At 36.8% G+C, this 4700-nt stretch overlaps 1 long non-coding RNA gene across 1 annotated transcript; it reads left to right on the forward strand.

Annotated features, from left to right (window-relative positions):
- Window positions 1-298: 298 nt before the first annotated feature.
- On the forward strand, window positions 299-1949 carry LOC146488367 (uncharacterized). The gene is made up of 3 exons (XR_014866692.1): window positions 299-664; window positions 872-1080; window positions 1281-1949. It is a non-coding gene; the product is annotated as an uncharacterized LOC146488367 (long non-coding RNA).
- The last annotated feature ends 2751 nt before the right edge of the window (window positions 1950-4700 follow it).

Genomic DNA, 4700 nt, shown 5'->3' on the forward strand with positions numbered 1-4700 from the left:
ATCAGTAAAAATTGTTCAAACAAACTAAAAGAGGTCCTTACGTTGAGGTGCCGAGTTTCTCCGAGATGTTAGGGATTTACCTACAAGATGATTGATTATGATTTCAAGACAAATAGCTGCATGTCGACTTGTAACAAATATTATTTAATTGATTTATTTTTGTTAGCGGGAAATTTTACCGCGAAGTGAAAACTTTGAACTAATTATGAAATCCATATGGTATTTGTGAATACGGTGTATTTCGTCGTGCGAATCGACGCAAGTTCTATTCTGGCGAAACGCCGACTTTGGGGCGAAACAACCACAATTAGTTAGTACCACAGGAAAACTCAGATTGTGTGAAGCTGTGCTGCAATCGTGCCGCGACCATTGTTTGTTTAGCGTCTTCCTCTACTAACTATGGCGGGAAGTTGCTTTTAAGAAATACACAAAGACATTTTGAAGACAACAAAATACAAAGTCAAGTTATGTAGCCGACAGCGGGAGAAACAGCAAGACGATTAGCGGCGGGAGAAACAAATCGACTTACACATCATCAGAACTTTAAAGTGGAACCATCTTACTCCGACCCAGCGCGACGAATCGTTGAATTTTTCCTCTTGATGTTGTAAAACGAATGGAAAATTAGGAATTAGAATAAAAGGACTGGTTATTCTCAGAAGAGGCGAGTATATTCATGTTATTTTGTTGACAAAACTTTGCTTGTTCGCTGTCTTGCAAGAACTTGTTGTTTTGCAGTGTTGACACGCCGTTTACTGCTAAATAGTGCTTACTTCCCAGGATTCTTTTGAGCTCACTTTTTTCGGTCCTTGTTCATTATTTCCCTTGGAGTTTTATTTTCTAATCTACTCCAAATTTTGCCTTCCAACAGCGGGAGAAAGAGTATAAATACGACTCGCGGCCGGTGGGAGAGTTGGCGTAAACAGCAACCGAAACTTGAAGTGAACTCATTTTACTCCAATCCGGCTTGACAAAACGTTGGATTTTTCCTCTTAAAGTGGAATGTTTCGCTCACTTAGCGTTGTAAAACGAACGAAAAAATCAGCAGTGAAATAAATGGACTGGTTATTCTCAGAAGAGGCGAGTATATCCATGTGATTTTGTTGACAAATCTTTGCCGGTTTGCAAGATATTGATTTCCTGCACTGTCTGACACGCAGTTTAGCTTTTAAATACTGCTAGTTTTAGAGCAGTCTTTTTCCCCCTTTTTTCGGGCTTTTTTAAATTTTTTTTCCTTAGAGTTTTATTTTCTAATCTCCTCCAATTTTGCTTTTCAACAGCGGGAAAAAGAGCAGGGCAACTAGCGGCGGGGGAAACATGGACTCTTTTAGAGGCGGGATAACATAAACAGCGGCCAAAGGGAAATCATTTTACTCTGATCCGATCGACGCGACGAAACGTTGCATTTTTCCCCTTGAAGTGAAACTTTTCGCTTACTCAACGTTGTAAAACGAACGAAAAATCAGCAATGGAATAAAAGGACTTGTTATCGATCTCCAAAGAGGCGAGTATGTTATTTTATGTGATTTTGTTGACAGAACTTTAATTTGCTGTTTTGCAAAGTGTTGACACTGCAACTTGTTTAACTTTTGTAAAAGCTACTGCTAACGCCAGAGCAGTCTCTTGTGCTCATTTTTTGGTCCATGTTTGTTATTTCCCTCGGAGGTTTATTTTCTTATCTCATCCGGTTTTGCTGCATTTAAGAAAATTTGATTCTCAGGTAAAAATATAGTTAGTCTAACAAACGTCTTGCAATACACTGTGAAAACTACTGACAAGTTTTTTCTCGCATATATTTCTATTTTAACATTTATTTGTGGCAATCTTTACAGAGAACAAACACAAATACTTAAAAGAATAGGATATAAGGGCAAAGATTTAGATTTGTGAGTATTATTATATTTATTCGCTTGTTTGTGCAAATTTTTTAAAGATCGTTGTTTAGTTTATTTCTGTACTGATTGCTAAATATACACAAGTTCGCCTTGAAAAAGAATGATAACAACAGAAAAAAACATATATCAATAGGAAGCTATAGGAGGAAGTACCCGTCCTGAATATTTACCTTCAGTGTACATACATGTAATATTTTGATACTTGATTTTGGACCCCCACTCGCCTAATCATGTAGCTTAGAATGCCTCTTTTACTGAAACGGGTTTTGGGGTTCAAAAGGATACCTCACTACCTTGTATAACAGGTAGTATATGTATTCACATAAAGCCGACTATAATTTAAAGTTTGATTTTGAAGCGGCAGGGGTATTTTGCAGAATGCTGAATGCCGAATTCATAGAAGTCCTTTCATGGAATGGCTGCCATAACAACAACTTAAAGCTATAAATGTCTGTATAACCAGTGTTTAACCCTAGACAGTTAAAAGAGAAGTACTTAGACCTAAATAACTTCATTCGTTGCTTAAAGGGGAAGTACCATGGGATTTAATTGACCTCTTTTGTTGAAAATGGTGAAATAAGACCTTCACTTTACTACAAAATAATTCTAGAACAATGAGAGGAGAAAAATCAATTCAATTCTTGACAGGAATGACTCATGATTTGTCCTAGCACATTTTGGAAACAAAAATACGAGAACTTGAAAAACATAAGCTCAATGTTTTTGAAGTTTCAATCCATTGCAACCTACTCTGTCCCTGGCCAGAGGCACTAATCAACAGTTTTCTTGCACTGGGGTGATAATTTATAGCAAACCTAGTCACCAATTCTTTTGTTTCTGTTGTCAGACAGACATTTTTCGGTTTTGAAATTACATCAAATTTTCGTGATACTTCCCCTTTAATACTAAACTGTCATAGGTAGCATAAAATGCAACATTCAGCATTCAGCAAAATACCCCTGCCGGTTAAGCCACAAAAAATATTATTAAGGTCTAAGCACTTTTCTATACTATCTAGGGTTAAGCAATTCACCAATAATATTTAACGCAAAGCGTGTGGCACTCCGTTCACATCTAGTGCTGCACCTTTTCTTTGCCGGGGATGGTCAAGTTCACTCTCGCTATCATCACTCACTCTCACTAAACATCCCCTCACTTTCACTGCACCATGTTTCACCCACAGCAACAGTGTCGTCTCCATCACTTTGATGATCAGATAAATCAGATTTCAAGTGAATGTCAAGTTCAAAACCATAAAGAGATTTTAACCCTGCAGTCAATAGTGGTAACTCTCTCCAATATTTTTATTGTAATCCTTGTTCTCGGTTTCGTCAGTTCTCGATGGTTGCTTGATTTTGCAAATCTTTGGAGAAATGGAGATGATTTAAATGGTCTAGGTATAATTTAACTAGCTCCTCAGAAGCCACAAAGGTACACTATAGAAGAAAAGTCTGTAATTTCCTTCACTGTGTTTAGCTTTCATTCATTGAATAATTTTTTTATTTGCGCTCTAGGCATAAAGTAATCAACTGGTTGTGCTGTTTCGTCTAAAGAAGTAGCCAGAGATTCAAAGACACTTTAATTTGTACCTTAATTATTTTTTCTTCATCCGGGAAAGGGTGAGGAATAATTTTCTGCTCATCATGGAGCCAGCCAACCAATTTTTGCATGAAGCGCACTGCTGCTATTTCTTAACCTTGTAGGACTATCTTTGACAAATTCCATGTATAACTCTCAGACATCATGGTGATCATTTATTTTATGGTAACAAATTCAAGAAAAATAATTATAGCCTGGGACATGTTTTTCGCTGAACTTTCTTATCCCTTCATGAAATTATGATTAGCTGGGTAGAGTTGAAAAAAAAAATGCCTCCTCCCTCTCTGTTACAAATGCCCTTAAATGTAATCTGACAGAACAGGTACATCTTCAATGCGCAATGCTGTCATGACCAACCCTCCATGCATTTCCCTCTATTCTTTATCTTCGGGATTTTCATACTCAGCCAGTCACAGCTATCTTCTAAATTTCTCTGTCTGATTTGTCATCAAAAATTATATTCCCAGTTTATAGAACTGCTATCGATAATGGCTAGCATCTCCAACTGCAGAATTAGTTCTTTCAGATTCCCCCTGGCCACTGTCTTCATGTGCTCGATGTATCCTGATGAGGTAATCAGAGTCTCCAAATTCTGGACATTTCGGTATCTTGGAACCTGACTTTATCAAACAACATTATCTTACCAACATTTGTGATATAGATCACATTTAAAAATGGCTGCAATTGTATTTCTTCTCCAGAAAAATTGATTTTTAAAGACAATCTATTGGTATGCTAAAGAGATTGTACAGTTACAATTAATTTGTATGATGACTGAACATTTTTTTTTTTTTGAAAAAGAAGGTAGAGGGCTTAAGAACAATATAACTATTGTGCATGGAATATTAGAATGATTCCTTGGCAAAGCAATCAACAGCTATTTATATAAATGTGGTTTACGACATAAAACCACTGCATTCTCTATGCAGTGAATGTCAGCCTTTTTATCATTTAAATTTTTAGTAAAGGATTTTTTAAAGTGAAATATATTAGTTACCGGTAATTATAATGCAAATGTCATTAAATGTTAAGACTCCAGAAAATGCTTGTATTTTCCATTTTAGAGGAGGTTTTAAGTTAAAAAGGGTGATAGAGAGGCGGGGGGGGGGGGGGCTGGGGCATGTATTTTACCATGGTTTGCAGGATAGCTCATGACGTGGGGGGGGGGGGGGCAGGAAAAAAATTTTTATTTTAGAACATCATCGG

Source organism: Pavona decussata, unplaced genomic scaffold (assembly GCF_977016875.1).
Source record: "Pavona decussata unplaced genomic scaffold, jaPavDecu1.1 SCAFFOLD_11, whole genome shotgun sequence".
In the NCBI taxonomy this organism is placed as follows: domain Eukaryota; kingdom Metazoa; phylum Cnidaria; class Anthozoa; order Scleractinia; family Agariciidae; genus Pavona; species Pavona decussata.